Source organism: Manis javanica, chromosome 5, assembly GCF_040802235.1.
Source record: "Manis javanica isolate MJ-LG chromosome 5, MJ_LKY, whole genome shotgun sequence".
NCBI lineage: Eukaryota > Metazoa > Chordata > Mammalia > Pholidota > Manidae > Manis > Manis javanica.
The window spans coordinates 164,956,068-164,974,807 of record NC_133160.1 but is presented as its reverse complement, the minus strand read 5'-3'; positions in this window follow the sequence as shown (position 1 = coordinate 164,974,807).

Genomic DNA, 18,740 nt, shown 5'->3' with positions numbered 1-18,740 from the left:
TAAGGAGGGAGATGTTGAGCCCTGGATGAAAGTAGAGAGAGAGAGAGAGGAGCCCAAGAGGGTGCTGAGGTCTTTCCTTTAGGGGTGGGAAGAACAGAAGTAGCTGAGAGCTAAATCTCCATGGATGGTTTCCAGACCTGTGAGCAGTGGCTCACTGCTCGACTCCCTCACACGTGCTGCTGTTTTGGGTTTTCACACCCACCTGTGGCCTCTGCATGAATTATCTCCATTGTGTACATGAAGAAACACAGGTTCTCAAGAAGTTAAGAAGTCTGAATTGAATGAATAGCAAGTTAACTGCGGGACAAAGAAAGATATCACATCATGTAAGGTGCCATTCCGAATAGTGTGGTGTGAAATCTTGTATTTCAACAGCCACACCTGATTGTTCTTATTCTCTGGAAACTTGGGAAAACAGAGACCATCAGTATGGATTTACATCTCTGATCACTCAGCCTGTGCACAGAAGAAGCTGGAGGCCGGTGGCCGTGCGTGCAGAACAGCAGCAGGCTCCTCAGGGGGCTGGGGGCCCACGACGGCTTGGGCATCTGAGCAGGGACCAGCAGGGCTGGGACGGTGCTGACAACAAGCCAGGAAGGCAGCGTGATGTGACCCCCTGGGAACGATGGCAGCACCTGAGGCCACATCCCTACACCTCCCGTGACCAGCTGTGTGCCCCTGGCAGGTCACTTAGATTATGTGTCAGCGCCCTCGCCTGTAATGTGTGATGCTTCCCTCATCAGATGACCTTAAGGAACATGCGTCCTGGGTGTGGAGTGTCAGGCATGCAGTATTGCTCCCCAGTGGTTTTCGTGGCAGCCCAGAGCCACCTCTGTGTCGTCTCAGTCCATTGTGCTGCTATGGCAGAAGGCATAGGCTGGGGCTCATGAACAACAGAAGTTTATTTCTCAGTCCTGGAGGCTTGATCTCCAAGGTCAAGGAGCCCACAGATTCAGCTCCCAGGGAGGTCCGTCTTCCTGTTTGTCTCCTTGTCGCCTCTGAGGTGGGAGGCAGGGCAAGGCAGCACGCTCTCTGGGGCTCCGGCTTAGGTACCAGTTCCATTGTGGGGCTCCTACCCTCACCTAATCCTAATCACCTCCCAAGGGCCCCCCTCCAAACACCATTATATTAGGGGGTAGGGCTTCCACATAAGAACTGGGGGGCATGCAAACACTCAGCCCACAGCAGTGGGAACACTGGAGGGGTCACAACTTTAGAAGCAACAGATGGCACCTTGTGCGGATCCGTGTGTTCCTGTGCATGTCTGTGCGTGTGCACCTGTGTGTGGTGTGTCTGAGTGTGTGTCCATGTGTGTGTGTGTAAATGTATGCAGTGCTGCCCAAGCAAGAACATCCATGTCCAATATCTGACAGGGCCTTGCAAGGCCCAGCCTGGCAGCCTGTGAGGTGGCAGGGCTGGGCCAGGGATTCTACACAATTTCAGGGAACAGTGAACAGGCTGGCTTAGTGCGGCAGCTGCAGAAGGTCTCCCGGATAGAGTGTGTCAGAGCTAAGACCCTACTCTTATTCTTCCAGCTCCTCCTTCCAAGATCTTCCCACAACACTTCCTCTAGGGCTGCAATCTGAGAATCTGGCGAGGCCTCACTCCCCAAAAAGTGGGGAGGCAGGAAAAGGGAGCAAAGAGGTGAGAGGGAACCCTCTGCAGTTACCAGCTCAGGTAAGGGCCACGGATCTCTAACTGGCAGGTCTGTTGCTTAAGTGCTTAAGGGGATCAGATGTGAATTGCAGCCCAGCTCCATCACTGAACAGAGCTTATTTGCACCCCCAGTTTCACACAAGCGCATGGTGAGCTTCAGGAAGGCAAGTGTCTCCCTTCTGCCCATGACGAGGGACCATGAGCCCAGGGCACTGGCAAAGCCCCTAACCTCCCGGGGCAGTTCCCTTTGCTGAGAGGAGGTGGGGGAGTGTGGAGAGAGAGGAGCAGCCCCACTTCAGACACTGCTCCCCGCCTTTCTCAGTGTAGGTCAATCTGGCAAGGCTGGGTGAGCCTCAGGGTCCTGACCTGAGAAAGGGCATAGGAAGGGGAAAGGTGGGAACAGACGAGATAGCTCAACATACATGTTTGCTCTAGTGTGGGATCCAACCCCAGGTTCCAGGAACACAGTGGTGACCAGGACAGATGCTAGCCTTGCTCTCCTGGCACTTATGCTCATGTGGGAAATGCATGGAAACTGCTCGGACTGTGAGCATGTGATGAACTCCCAATTGACACTGTCTATTGAAGGAAAGTCGAAGTGTTAACAAAAGCAATTAAAAGTTTCCTCTCCTTACATTCTTTCCCTCAGTCTTGATACCTTTCTCCTATTAAGAACAGCTAGAATCACTTTAGATTTACGTGTAGGCAGAGGACAATGCAGTCAGCCCAGTGAATATTTCTTTCAAATTCGTGTTTCAGTTTAGGACCCTACAACCCTCCATTCCCCTCACCTCCAACACATATATATTAATAACTAACTCCCCCAAAGGCAAGTTCTGTTAACTGGGCCTGGGATGCCAGCATAGCAGGCATCAGCCAACTTTTCTGCAAAAGGTCAGATAGGAGATATTTTAGGCTGTGCTGGCCAAGGGCAAAAATGGAGGATATTATGTCGGTATCTTACATCACAAGAGAGAAAACAAATTTCCACAAGACTCTTATTGATGAAATTCAAAATATCACAAAAACTGAGTGCTTTTTTGTAATAGTTTTATGAGGGAAATCTAATTCTTTGAGGGATAACATTTTGCTTGGTTGGGATACAAAGTTGTTTCCTATCATCAAAATTCATTACAAATGTGATCTGTGAAAGCCGATCTGTAATGACATCTGACATATTTCATCTTTGAAAATGCATTCTTTTGTTTTGTTTTTGCAACCATTTAAAAATGAAAAAAAAAAAAACGAAGCTCACACACCCTACAAAAATACACGTGGAAGGTGTCCCCAACTCCCTGCCTGCCTAGCTCGCCAGTCCCTGCGATAAGAGTTACAGGGCCTGCCTTGCCTCAGCAAGGTTATTAAATAACCTAGATGGTTGTTTCCTGCGTAGGATGCTGCCATGTCCACTGTCAGCTCCAGGTGCTGTTTCCTTTCTAAGTAAGCAAGCTTAATAAGCAACTTTAATAATCACTACTCATTTAGAAGGAAGAAAGAAATGAGGGAGAAAGACGCAAAAGTATGTTTTTACAGGCCTATATGGTACGGACCCTGTACTGAATATTTTATACATATTCTCTCATTTAATTCTAATAATCCTATTAAGTATGTGTTATTATCCCATTGTACAGATAAGGAAAGCTCAGAGAGGTTAAGTGATTGGAGCCACGTCACAGAGCATAACCAGCTCCTTGCTCAGACAAGTCAAACTCAGAAGCCCAGTGTCCTCTCCACTTTTGTCTGCTTCCTTGGAACCTGTCAAATCCCCAAATGCAAGTCCCCCTTGTGATTATATTCTTGTTTGTTTTGGAAATTTGAATAGATAGGAGCATTTCTGCAGAAGCCACACCTGGGCACATCCAGTGTTTCCTGGAAAACACGGAGAGAAGAACATTTTCAAGTTCAAGCAACGTCCTGGCACTGGGAAGTGTTTGAAAAGAAAGGGCTCTTTGTTGCTGGTGTTGCACCATGGGCGTAATCTCATTTTCAGCTAATCAATTCATATACAGTAAAAAGCCTAATGTGATTCCTCATTAGCCAAGGGCCATAAAGAAGCTGGTTCCGAGGCTGCACTAAATCCCAAAATGCCTGGCACCTCCTGCTTGGCGATTATCAAATTGGCTGGCATTAATCATTTTTAATGGCCAATTTGTGTTTTTTCTATTTTAAAAAGAAAAAAATGGGTGTTGGCAGGGGCAGGGTGGGGGTTGCTCGTCTGATTACTGGTGTAAAAGAAAACAAGCAAGTTTAGTAAAATCTGTTTTTTTTAAAAGTCAGAGAGAACGAAGGGGGTGGGGAGGGAGCCTGAATCACTTCTGTCAGGTATTTAGCTGTGACCAGCAAAAGAGCCCATCAAGAGGGGGCCTTTCAGCAGAGGCCTGCAGTTGGGGGGCCATCAATGGCGCCTTTATTTGTGAAAGATGGATTATTTTAAATAAATTACAGAGCACTTTCACTGAATAAACAGCGCCTCCGCGGCTGTGGTGCGCTGCACACGCTTAACTGCGCCACAGAAAATCCTAAGTGACTCTGGGGCCTCGAGCTGGCCTTTGATTTTGCTGATAGGACCTGAGTCTTCAGGTCAGACCCGGATGGTTCAGGCTGCAAGGCAGGGCCACAGAGAAGAAACCAGAACACCGCGTCGGGATATATACTTAGAATATTTCGGAAAACCACAGGGATGGAGGATTCCCAAAACTGCACAAGGCCGCCTCAGAAGTGAGCCATCTGTGTGTCATTCTTATTTGCATTTGATATGTGAAATGCTCCTGATGCTTATGGCATGGCAGTCCACTCAAACATTGCAAGGATTCTTTGGCCAAAGCGAGAGGACTTTCTCCCCCTCAACTCCTTCCCCCCAGTGCAAACATGCCTCCCACCGTTAGACCCCATTGCCGTCCTTTCTTTGGCTAAAAGGTGTACGGTGAGAATTGCACCTAAATAGAGATTTTTTTAATCCTTTTTAAGAATCGCAGCACAATTTGACCTTGTTTGAGAAACAGGTTAAAGTGATTTATTATGTGAGGACCCAGAGTGACTACAGACGGGAGCCAGGCTGATGCTGGAAGCAGGAAAGGGGCATTTGAGCCCTTCCCGAGGAGGCTAGCCTCGGGCCAGGGGGCCTGCAGAAAAGAAATGATGAAGAGCTCTCAGCGTGAGCAAATCAAGTCTGGAGAACAGGTACCCTATGTTTTGTGGGAGGCATGGGGTATTAATTCTGACAGCTGGTATTACAGAAAGTGAAATGACTCATTTGCTAATATCCCCCAAATTGAGTTGCAGCAAGCAGCTACCAGTTGCTTTGATGAACAGCAATCAAGGCAAAAAAAGAAAAGAAAAGAAAAGAAAGATGGATAAAGTCAAGCCTCACAAAAATCATAGGATCTGGGCTTTCTCTTAAGAATTTCAACACATACTACTTTAAGGGACTTACCACCCTCCCCCAAATGCAGCTGTGAAATTCTTCCCCAAAGGTGACACAATTAATTGCATTTGCAGTTAACACAATTAAAGTGCAGCTGAAAGACTGGCCCGCACCTAATAAATCTCAAATGTTAAGAGGGATAATCAAGTTGATAAATCATTGTGTTGCACCACCTGAGAAAGTATAGAAACATCCAAGATCGTGGGAAAGGATGAGCAATTAATGATGGATAACAAGTTAGCCTAGCCACCTTAATTTAGATGTCACCATCAGTTTGAGACCTCTTCTGGTCATTTAACAGAGCAGACAGCAGCACTGTAAGGACTGCTGTAAAGATATTCATTTTGAACTTGCTGTTGACTGACTCCTCGGTCCCCCAGCCAATGGTCTGCCAGCTTCTCAAGCCACGTCGGTCATGAGCTCCTAATCTTTCTTACATAAATCAGTAGGACTGAGTTAGTTAATAATGATGCTTATATGCAAGGAACTTATATTAAGGTAGAGAAGTAAGACACATACAAAATAAAAAAATGAATCCTTCCAAAAAGGTGCCAGTCAGGAATTGTGAATTCTCTAAAATGGGTATAATCTTGGACAAGTTACTTAAATTCTCTGGGAATTAGATTCCTCCTATGCAAATGGAGAGAATACTACCAGGTCAAAATTCACAATGTTGTTTTGAGGATGAAGAGAAAAACAATAGAGTATAATCTGCAAAAGCAGATGCACAGTATATCTGGGCTTGACAATGAAGGCCGTAGAGGTAATGCAAAGTGTGTTTGGTAACTGAGACACAAGTCTTACTAAGAATTCTAGGGAACTAGATAAGGTGGCAACCACAGTTTGCTTCCAGATCACAGATTTTAAAGACTAGACTGTGGACTGTTCAGAGAGCAGACAGCAGCCACGGATGGATTTTGAGGGGGCAGTGACTGGCATTACCAAAACTGGCATGGCCACAGGAACCTACCCTGGAAGGCTTGAGTGCATGAAGTGACACAGGGGTTTTATTACAATTGAACAGACAAGAAGGGAGAAACTAGATGGGGGCCTTTTCAATAAGACTAAAAATGAGAGAAGCAGCAGCAGAAGGCAAAGGGCAGGGGTAAGAAACCTGAATTTAAAGTATGAGGCCTCAGGGGCTGGAAAAATTCATTCATTTGTTTATTTACTAATTGATTCAAAATACATTTAATGAACAGCTATTATGGCCAGACACTGTGCTAGAGAATACAAAGAAAGGAAAGCTCACATTCTACACAGCCTGGAGGTCATGCAAATAAATAAACATGACATGTCCTATAATCAGTCTATATATAACAGCACATGAAGTGAACATCGACGTGACAATGAACTCTGGAAATTCAGGATGAGCCCCCAAGAGGTAAGGTGATGCTGGAGCTGGATCTAAAACTTTCCCTAGGTAGAGAAGGAAGGAACAGCATCCATACAGAAGGAGCAACAGGTACAAAAACATGAAGATGTGAACTTAAATGTTATATCTGGGAAACTTGGAGAGGTTCAGTGTAGTTGGATTTTAAGTTATATGGTCAGGAAAATAACCAGGAGAGGCAGGTGGAGGTCAAATCACAGTCTTGTGCATTATTTCAATGATTGTAGATTTTTTTCCTCATAGGCCACAAACTAATAGAAGCTTTCAGTGTTCTAAGCAGGCCAATGTCATTAATAGAACTAGCACTTCCAGATGCAGAACGAATAGCAAAGCAAAATGTGGAGCTTGATGTCAACTGCTGAACTGCAGGAGACATCCTGGCCACCGTGTGAAAATGCTCAGTATATAGAATACACGGAAGTGACTCTAGTGCTTGGAGAAGTAGAGACATTGAAAGATGAGTTCTGAAGTTGCTGCCTAAGGATGACTAGTAAGGATTTTAGAATGGTTAAGACATTTTTCAGAAGGTACAGAGAGAGAAAAGAGGATACTGAACTATATTATGCAAGCCCCACCCTCAGGAAGAAGGAAGATAAGCCAGACAACAAAAGGTGGAAGGAGGACCACGCTGAGCAGGAAAGACCAGGGGGAGAGAAAATCAGCGAGTTCAGGGAAAGCAAAGGACGGAGGGCCACTAGTAGCGACTCAAACAACCTACCGTCGAAGAGGGTCTGGGGGATGCTGAGCTTGGCAAAGGGGGAGAGAGACTGTAAGAAATGGAGCATGAAGAGAAGAAAACTCACTCCTTCCCTTGAAAACCTCAATATTTATCTGGAAAGGCAAGGTTAACATTGTTTTTAAAATAGCAAATCAAAAAAGACAAGCTAAAACTTACTCTATAATATGAACTATAGAAAATCTCTAAGAAGGGCAGATTTTCATATCAGGAAAGCATTCAGGGATGAGTTTTACTTGCCTTGGCCTTGAAGGACAGGAAAGAACTGGCTGGAGAAACAAGATTACAATAGGCCCTTCTAGCAGACAGAAATTCCTGAGCTAAATCCAAGAGTCAGGAATGAAGGTGGTGTTTTGACAGGACAGCTAGGAGCCCAAACTGCCAGGTAGTGAATCTGAACTTAGAAAGAGTAGGAAACAAGAGAGGATAGGTTGGAATGGGCTGGAATATGAAGGGCCTTGAAACGCAGGTAGGGTAATTGGTGTTTGTCTACCCGACCTTCAGTAGGAATAGACACATAAGCACATGTCTTTGATTCGGTCCAGCTGTGAGCCAGCTCAGAGGCATCTATTCATTCATTTATTCACATGTCCAGTCAGTATATGATGAGCTGGATGCCAGAGGTGAAAGGACCAAGGACCCAGAGGCTCCAGGGATCAGAAAAATCACCCCACTCTTCCTTCTACCGTGATTGGAGTGTCAGTCCCGTGAGACACCACCCTCAGATTTAGGTCTGTGCAGTCCAAGACAAGCCAGCCCGTCATCTGCAAGCCCCCATAACAAGCTGCCTCTTGGAGTGTCCATACATTTTTTTTGTTCTAAGACCTGGCTTTTCCCTGAGGACTCTGCTTCTTATAACCTCCTCAGGGGTGGCTATTTGTCGGCCAAACTGGAGGGTAGTAGACGTCCTGTTTCTTCATACTGCCACTTCCAACACAGTCCCCTCCTCCTCCCTACAATCCCACTTCTCCCTGGAGACGTGTGCCCTCTGCGCACACCACTTGCCTGTCCTTTCCCCGCGCGGCCCCTCGGAAACCCCTGGGGCTGCTTTCCACTCCTTCACGATACTAGCTTCTGGCTTGCTGTCTCTCTGCCATATTTCTGTCACAATTCTTGTTAGTTGTTCTCGCAACGAATCCTAATAATCCGGCCTTCAGTTCCCTGGCCTCCTCCCCTCCAGTGATCGTATCCACCACCTTTCTCAGTCATACTTGAAAGCCCAACATGAACATTTCCTGTAGCTTCTTCCTAATGCAGCCTCTCCCCACCTCACCCAGTGCTCCCTCCATCACTCAGCTCATTTTTTCTATATCCATCCTCCATGGTTCTTCTCAGGCTCCCCGCATCCATTCTTGCCGGACTCAGATTCCACAGTCTCTTGCAGAAGAGTCTCAATCTCTTTGCTTCTATTTCCTCTATTATACTGACCTAGAAAATCCCACATCATAATTAGATGGAATCCTGTCTCTGCACCTGGGCCATTGAACACGCTAGGGAAAGCACAAACCATAACGATAGATCACACACTAAATGTGTGGCAGCCATTCTCAAGTATGCCTTCAATGCTGCCTGGCAAGCCTATGATGTTTCCCTGTGACCCCATTCTCCCACTCTCCTGAACAACCTACCATGCCTGCGCCTTACTTCTGAAGTCACCAAGCCTGCTCTCAAATGAGTCTTTAAAAATTTGATAAATCAAATATGGGTGAGACTCAAGGAAGGATACATCCTGAAGCAAAATTTCTCTCCAGCTATAAAATCTATGAATCCAAGTAAGTTATATGCTTCCAAAATACAATGGTAGGACAGGCCTGGGGTAGACATTCCCATTTCATAAGGCAGAAATCAGAAGGGAAAAAAGGGATGCATGTGCCACGCAAGTCCACAACCTAGAAAGACAGATACTATGAGACCTTAAGGCTTGAGAATAATTGTCTCTGGCTCACAGCTCTGCCTATGGATCCACTGGAGCAGTGATCCCATCCCCCTGGCTCTGTGAAGTGGGAGTCACACCCCACACCTCTGGGCAGCCACCGTCTGGCCTTAAAACCAAACAGCAGTCCTGACGATCTCGGAATCACCTTGGGAATCATCCTTCCCTTCTCTTGACGTACAAGGCACATTTGTAGCACCGTGGCTCTGTGGTCTCCTTCATTTTATCCTGTCTCCCCTCTGCTTCACACCAGAGGTATTTCTACCAGATTCATGGTTCACATCCACACTAATCTCCTTAACAAATGGCTTTTCCAAATCTTTAAGCTCTGACTTCTTTTTGCTTAACAGTTTCTTCTTTGATTTGTTTCTCTCCTCTTGAATTTTACCCTAAGCAGTCAGGAAGAACCAAGCCATTCCTTCAACACTTTACTTACACATGTCCTCACTTAAATATTCAATTTCATAGCTCGGAAGTTCGACCTTCCACAAAACATCAGAACATGAACACAAGTCTATCAAGCTATTTGCTACTTTATAACAAGGATCACCTTTTCTCTGCAGTCCAATAGCAGGATTCTCACTTCAATCCAAGACCTTACCGAGACCTCCCCAGGATGGCCTTCACCATCCATCTTTCAACATTCTGTTCATGATCATTCCTGCATTCTCTAAGAAGATGGGAGCATTCTCTCCCACTCTCCTCTTCCCTTCCTGAGTCCTCATCAGAACCACCTTTAGCACTCATCCCCTTCATGGCAATCTCGGCTTTCTCTAGCATGCATCGCAAAGCTCTTCCAGCCTCTACCCATTACGAATTTCCAAAGTCACTTCCACATTTTTAGATATTTATTTAAAGCAACATCCCACTTCTTGGTACCAATTATTTTCCCAGTCAACTCAGGCTGCTCTAACATGTACCATAGCCTGGGTGGCTTAAAAAGCAAGCATTTATTTCTCTTAGTTTTGGAGGCTGGGACATCCAAGATCAAGGTGCTAGCAGATTCAATGCCTGGTGAAGACTCTCTTCCTGGATTGCAGACAGCCACCTTCTTGCTGCGTGCTTAGATGGCCTCTCCTGGCATGTGTATGTAGAGAATCTGTCTACCTCTTCTTTTGAGGGCAATAATCCCTTTATGAGTGTCCTACCCTCATGACCTCCTCTAAACCTAATTATTTCCCAAAGGCCCCACCTCCAAATAACGTCATGTGGGGAGTTAGGGCTCCAACATATAAATACGGTGGGAGGGGCTGGGACATAAAGAGTCAGTTCATAACATCGTGTCTTATTTCACTGAGAAAAGAGACATGATCAAAAAAGAACTTAGACACACATGCTGAATTGATCCACCAATGTGCTGGTATAGGTGCCCACATATTCTGTCTCCTCCACTGTTTGTCAGAATGACGTGGCAATGCTCCTAGCTAGGGTTAAGGGAGACTTGGGACAATGACACGGGGCTCCAGCGGTCCTGAAACCTCTCCTGCAGGATGTAAGACGGGAAGTAGAGGGGAGAGGATGTGCAAGCACACAGCCATGCTAGGCTTGTCCGCGGAGCTTTGGGGAGAGTCAGTTTGACAGAGTATGACTGGGTGGCTTCCAGAACAGCGGAGGATAAGCAGGCCTGTGCTGCGGAAGGCAGAGGCATTACAGGAAAAGGGGGGACTGCACCAGCATCAAGTCAAACTGCCTTTGTGAAAAGCTTCAGCTCTGCCACTTACTACCTGGCTCCTTTAGCAGAGGTTTTTCACCTTGGAGAAAGGGAGTTGTTCCCTAGGACTCTTTCATTCCCGGTGCCCAGCACACTGCCTGGGAATACAGCAATAGTGATAAAGAATATAGAATGGAACCTAAAGTCACAGTCTGGGTTGGACTTCTACTGCCACTATTAACTAGCTGTGTGACCTAAGACAAACTATTCACTTGTCTAAGCTTTAGTTTCCTTGTCCACAATATAAGGAGAATCTTAGTGCTTCCCTTATAGGGCTGAAGGATAAATTGGAAATATGTGTTTAGACATTAGCACAGTGCCTGACTCATACTAGGTGCTCAGTAAATGCCAGTTCTTATGTTTTATTTCAGAGCTCTATAATTACAGTTTTCACCAAGTGATCACCAATTTCTTTCCTATATATAACATGGCTCTCATACTTCTGTGAATTTGGAGAACAGATGCTTTATAATGTAGATAAGCTGGGCCTGTCACACAATAGGTGCTTTTTTCATCCTGCTCCTCCTGTGGTGTTTCGCAACACAGCCAGAGGGCAATGGCTAAAATCACCATGCGTGGGTGGCGGGACCCTGTTCTGGGCTCCTCCGGGGAAAGCAGTTTCTCCATCTCCCCTTTCGGAGGGTTCCTGCTGTCCTCTCCTGCTTTATTCCTTTTCTGTGCTGCCTTGTCTGAGCACTAAGCCTCGGGTGGGGGTCTTGCCTTCAGCTCCACTCCAGGCTCTAAGATTACTGTTTTCATTTCCCCGACTGTTTTGTGACCTCGATGTGGCCCTCAGGGTGAGGGAGCCCGGGAGAGGGTGTGACCAGCAGGGATCCCATTAAAATACAGAGCAGTCCTGCAGGCAGGGCTGTTTGGCTCCTTCCCGCCTGCTCTCACCACCCCACCCCAAATATGATCATAACAGCACAGAGCTATAAAGTTGCTTTTCATAGCACACATTGCCCGGCTCCCTAACAAAGTTCTGACTGTCAAAGAGAAAAGGAGGACATTGTAAGGAGAGGATTCAAGGAGGGGAGGCAGCATCGTACAGAAGAAAGACCCTAGCCCGTGAGGCAGGCCAGGGATTGCTGCTGAATGCTGCATCTGCTCACTCTCCGATTGGAGGCAAGTCTCTCCTTCTGAGGCCTCAGTTTCTCCATTTGTAAAATGAGGGTCTATGTCTGGATTTTTTAATGTCCTTTCCAGCCTGTGTATGCTGGAAAATGCTGTTTGACACTAAGTAGAACAGGATCATGTGAATGCCTGCTCACATGCAAAATTACTGTGAGAGTAATTTAGCTTTGAACCATCCCTTGGATTTGGGGTCTAGAATAGGGATGCCAAGCCAGGGATTTTGAACCAGAGACATCTGGATTTTCCTCAGTCTGCCTTGACTGTCATTTAGAACACTCAGATCATTCGGGGGCTTATTCACCACATGGCACCAGCCTCTCAAAGATGTTAGCAAACATCCACTGATATGTTCATTGAGTTAATGAATGCACACATGCAGCAGGATGGGGCAAAGCTTCTTTGCCATTCATTATTCATATACTCATTGTTTATTGAGTGACCATAATATGTAAGAACCTGGGGAGGCATTAGGGAACAAATCGGGCCAAGACACTGCCCTCATGGAATTCACATTCTAATAGGAAGACACAGAAAATGTATGAACGCAAAAATAATTACTTTCTGGATGGTGAGAAGAGCTTGAAGAAAATAAAAGAAGGTAAGTGGAGAGGGAATTAACAGGGCCAGGGTGCTATTTGACAGCCCAGTGTGATCAGGGTAAGACTTCTTAATAAGGTGACATTTGCACAGAGACCAAAACAAGTGGGGCAGCAGCCAAGGCAGTACTTGAGGGAATTGCCTGCCAGGTAGAAATGGTGGTAAGTACAAAGTCCCTGAGGCAGGAATCTGCTTGGTGCACTTAGGAAATAGCATGGAGATCTGTGTGGTTAGAACTGAGCGAGCAAGGGAGAGACCCATATGTGACGACGTCCGAGGGTCACATTATGATGACACAGATTATGGTGAGGATTTGACTTGAACTCTAATGAAGATTGGTATCCAGGTTTGGAGCCAAGAAGAGGGAAGACATAATATATTTTACAAGGCAAATGTTAGCTGTAAGAATTGGCCAGAGTGAAGCAAAGATATCATCAGGGGGTCAGCTAGGAGATTAATAAAATAACCCGGGAGAGAAAAGATGTTGCGTTAGACCATTGTAGTGAGGTGGAGATCGTAAGAAGGGATCAGATTTAGGACATATTTTGAAGATGGAGCCAATTCAGTTAGCATCTATCCTGCATCACCACTTCTTCAAGTGTTGCTAGCTTCTTTCTCCAACTAGGTAAGTTCCTTGAAGGCAAGATCGCTGTATTATATTTCTGTGTAGCTACTAAATCCTTGGTATATTTGTTAAAAACATGTAGGCACCCATGCTTGTTCAACTCAGTTTAATCAATGTTTGGCAAGCATCTGTCTCCAACCTCATCCCCCACCCTCCACAGGCCAGCACCACACACTCAGTTCAGAGGGAATTGCTTCCAGTTCCTCAAGCCAAGGGGTTCCATAGCCTTGGAAGAGACTGCGTGGTCAGCAGAGTAGGACACAGGGATAAAGAAGGATTTGTTTCCTTTTTGAATTGTGGGAAAGAAAGAAATATATTTAAATACTGATGGGAAGCACCTATCAAAAGGAGGAGATGTCGAAGAAACCATCAGAGAAGGAATAAGGGAAATGGAAAGGTCCTGAGAGAATCGTAAGATCTGGAGGGGAAGACTTTGAAGAGGGAAGGAAAGGCAAGGAGGAAGGTTTATAGATTCCATGATAGAAAGTGAAAAGAGGTCTCTGATGATTGCTTTTTTTTATGTGCTGAGCATGAGAATACAGGTGGATGTTGTGGTTTGAAAAGAGACTATTTGAAAGATCTACCAGAGAGCAGACAAGAAAGCTAAGGAGTGATGCAGCAGGTAGCAGGTGGGTGGCACTGAGGCATTACTGAGGTCCACATGCACTGACTTACAGTGACCTGATATATAGCTGGCAAACATCACTGCAGTCACTGTACTGGGAAGTCAAACAAGAAAGGTATCAAGAGACATGAGGTGGCCTGGAGAAGATGGGGAGGCTGCTTGAGGGGCGGGGTTGATCTGAGCTTTGAAGGACATCCTGGCTGCGTGGAGATGCCGAGCAAAGGGAGAGGCTCTAGGCAGAGGGAATACTGGAACCATATGTGGCTGGGTGGGAGCTGCCAGTGAAGAGAAGTACTACTTAGAAGGCTTGATGGAGTTTCCAAACATTCTGCTTGGTTTAGTGTCTTATAAAATCTCATGGAAACCTCAAGGTTGAACTTAGAGCCTTAAGAACTAATCCATATAAGGAGTGTGGACATATGTCATAAGGAATGGGAAATGATGGGTGGTTTTGGAGCAGATGTGTGGTCGGATCAGAGTTGTGTTCCTGGAAGATTTTCCTAACACAGGTGGGTAAGAGAGACACAAGGAAAGAATCGCAGCAAGGAGACCATTTACAAGGCCACTGTGGTTGCCCAAAAGAGGGGCCCAGAAGCCTAAATGGGAAAGAAGTAATGGGAATGGGCAGAAGAGATCAAACAAGAAAATTCTGAGAGAGGTAGACACCACAAGACTGGAAAGGCAAAGTAAAAACGAGCGATCTCTGCAGTGTGCTTCCAGCGTTATTGGTCAAGCACTATACTGAGCATATTCAGAAGCTCTAGGAGATTCGGGTCAATACAAAGATCTCTGACTCCAATTAAAACCAAGTCAGCTGTTTACATCTTAAAAGAAGAAAATCAGACACCAAAAAAAGAAATTAACCTTTCCCTCACGGAATCCATAAACAGCATCCAAATGTGGCAGAGAATGAAAAACCACAAGCCATGTGTTTAAAAGAAACATGATATCATTGGCTAACAGAGACAAGACCCGACCAGGAAACAGACTCCAGTATTAAAATTCTAGCACACCGGGCTTTTGGAAAATCAAAAATAGACACAGTGGGATAGAAAGACTCCCTTTCAATGGATGAGGCCAGGAAAGACATGATCTACACTGAACCACAGCCGAGAAGGCAGCTGGGAGAGAGGTGACTGAAATGGGGAAACAACCACCAGAGGAAAGGTTATTGGCCACCATTGAGCAATGACACTAAAGAGATTCAAAACTGCTGCCTCAGATAGAAGGAGGGAAAACAAGAAAATGATCGGTCAGGGAATATCATTTTCTCGAAGTGAGGCCCCACTCCTGGAAGCGCCCTAGCATGCTGCCACCTGCGTCCCTGTGTGTGCTCCACTCTGTGCCACCTGAGGCAAAAGCCCTTGTGAACTTGAGATTTCTCATCTATATAATGAGGACAGTCCTTCCCATTTCATGGGGCTGGAATGAAGGCAAAGAAGACCTGTGGGGGGACAAAAGTGCTTGTCACAATTGACTTTGGTGTTTAATTTATTGAAAACAATTGGAATGAGAGCAATTCCCATTGGATATTTCCGACACTGCAGCTATAAAATGACCCTTGGAACTGGCCTTCTTATCCAGGAGGGACCACTTCTGGATGTACATGGAGAGCAAAGGACCTGCCGGGGGAGGGCAAGCAGCGAGTGGCTGGCAGTGGGGTAACTTTGCTGCTACAAATTGCTCCTCTTCTTAGCAGAGTATAAGCTTCCTGGGGGCCCCATATTCTGTTCCCTTTCATCTCATCTGACATCTGTAAACAAAGCCAGACACAAAATAGACCCTGAATAAGTATTTAGCAAATGAAGGAGTGTCTACCCAGTTGTCACAGAAAACTCCACCAAGTTAGGGAGCCCGTCTACATCCTCAGCATCCAGAGTGCTAAATCTCAGTGAGCACCCCTTAAATCAATAAGCGATGAGAGCCTGACATTAGTCAGAATGTATGTGTTAATATCTGAAAGGCTTTTCTCTCTGGCATGGTTAGAACAGACAAAACACTGCTGGCCCAAGCTCAGATATATGTATGTATACATGATTTCTATGCAATATTGAAGCATATCGTACATGTACCAGAACACATGCACACTAGCATATAGCCATGTCTCTGTATGTCAGTGACATCTTCATATATTAACTTTACTTTATCACCATTTGAACTGCAGAAATAGTGAAGGTCCAGAGAACCAAATCATAAATTAAAAGAATAGCTGTTTTCTACTTGGCAGGCTGCACGCCAAGTGCTACACAGGTATTCAACATGGAAAATTTACAACCTCCTTATGAAGCAGATGCAGTCATTATCCCCACTTTACAGACGAAAAGCCTGAGACTCCGAGGAACTGGTGAGTCACACAGCCCAACCATTAGCTTACATTCCGTAATGCCTCTACATGGTGCTAGAGTCCCACTTCCCAGAAGCATTTCCCAGCTCCTCCCGTCAGAGCGGAAGCCACAGTGAATATCTTTCTTTGGCTCCGTCCTTCTTTCTTCGCTGCCCTCAGTTCTGGCCCTCCTGATTTGTAGTTGCCTCAGCAACTCTGGGTGCACAGTGACCTAGAAGCTTCTGAGACACAGCAGACTGCGGAGAGACTGGCTTCTAGCCAGAGGAGGGGAAGCAACAGGTAGGATCCTGTTTCAACCATCAGCCATGCAAATAAGCAAATAAGATCAGAACTGCTCACCAGTCATTTCCTTAATGACTTGCTAAATCTCCTCTGCCTCCCCCAAGAAAGTCACAGCCTCTGCAAGGCCCCCACAGCCCACGCTGATGGCACCAGCACTTCTGACCCAAAGCCAAATCCTGGTTCTCAGCCCTTTGTGAGCAGACTGGTGCTTCTCCAAAGTAACTGAGGCACCCGGGGTCACCCAAAAGCCTTAGCCAGACCCGGAGTTGGCGGCCAGGACCCCTGTGGATGGGAGCTCGGAGGGGCTGTAGTGACTGGGGCCCTGGGCATCTCTTTCAAAGCAAAGGAAGCTTTGTTCAATGAAACCTGCGATGGAGATGTCAAATAGGAGCACAACTGTGGGCTGGAAGCAAAAGTGGTGCCCAGGCCCCCACCTCAATGCCCCCCATGAACCCACCTTGCTCCCCAAGGCATTGACCCAGCATATCTGAGGCTCCCAGAGCATAACTGAAATCCTCTGATCTGGTACTTACAGTTCATTTCCCTTAGGGGCCAGGGGCAAAGGCACAGAGAGTCAGGGACCGTGGCCATGTCCCACCACTAACAGGTGCTGGGACCAGCACCCAGGGCTCCTGACCCCTCCACCCAGGCTCAGGCCGTACACAGCTATTCTGGCCTCAGAGGTACGCCCCCGTTCTTTCAGGGCAGGCCACTCGCATTTGTCCTGCTTTAATTGGCATGCGTAACAGTCCTCTAAATGCGCCCTCCTCTCTTCTAATGAGACCTTCATTTGCAGCCAGAGGGAGTGTCACCACTCAGTGTGGGCAGCAGAGAGGGGAGGAGGGAAGCTGTGGAAGACATCCTTCAGCATCTTCTAGAAGCAGACAACTCTTCCCCTTTGAAGAATGAAATACGGGGCTCTCGCGTGAGGTCTGTGTTTGCCTGCAGAGCACTCTCTCTGACTCTGCTGTACCCGTGGGCTCCTGTTTCCTCTCAGCTACCCCCATGGGACCCCTGTGATGGAGCCACCCAGGGACCCCTCCTAGCGGTAGCACAGCCTTCAGTCCCCTGACCACATGGTGGCCGATGGTCACCCCTCCTGCGCTGTAGCCTCCTTCGTGGAGAACTAGGCTTGCATATGCAACCATGCAGAGTGTTAAAGAGCAAATCTTGCACAAATTACTGAATGTACTTCTTTAATAACACTCAAAGTTTCACAAATATGCTGCCCACTCTGTAGTCACACTCTCCTTCATCTCAGGGAATAGAATTCTAGAATTCTGTCAGTCCTGAGTTCAAGCCCTCACTCTGCTGCCTCCTGGCTCTGTGGCCTCGGCCAGGCCATCCTGGACCTGTTCCCTCATCCACAGCACGGTTGTACTAACCTGCAGGTCATGGTGAGGATAGGAGAGAATACATGTGCATGAAGTGATTTATGGGAGGCACTCAGAAAATGGCAGGTAGTATTTTTTTTCTACTAGAGGATCAGCTCTTGTTCACAGTTATATCACCAGCAAGTAGGACACTGCTGCAAGATGAGTGCAGTACATGTCTGGAGCAGTAGTGGTTGCGTAACAATGAACTGATGAACAAGTGGTAACATTATTAGAGGCCTTAACTGTCATCAAACATAACCTCCCATGCAATTCAAGTGTATCTTTCAGAGCTCTCTGGAAGGATGTCATTTGGTGTTCAATGCAGCATGCTCACCAGCTCACTACTGCCCGCAGTTGGGGAAGTATAAAATTAGAGAGACAGGCCTGGCATTGCATTAGAATGGCACCATGATTTACCATCCACCCGTCTTTCCTTACCCTGGCCTCCCCCACCGCCGGACACAAGGTTTGTGATGGTTCTTTCATCCTTTTAGCACACATTTCTTGTCGACTTTGTTTACTAGGGTGGGCAAATTCTGAATTCAGGCTGAATATGCATAGTGGGGTGTACATTTTAGCCAGAGAAAGACATTAAACAACTAAGTGAATAATTAATTACTTAACAGCAATCATAACAAGCCCATTGAAAGAGAAGTACAGGGCACCATAGAGAGAGCGTGACCACGGACCCTCACTGCTCCATCAGGGCGGGAGATTTGATGGGAGAAGTGTAGGGAGGAAGGGACAGAATGAATAGGGAGGGGGGGGTGAGCATGCGTTTCAACATACAGGGAAAGTCGCCTCTAAATCCTTCCTGAAAAACCCCATTCATGTTAATGCTCGTTGTCACAAATGAACGATTATTCATAGATTTGTGAAACATAAACAAGCCCAGGCTCAAGTG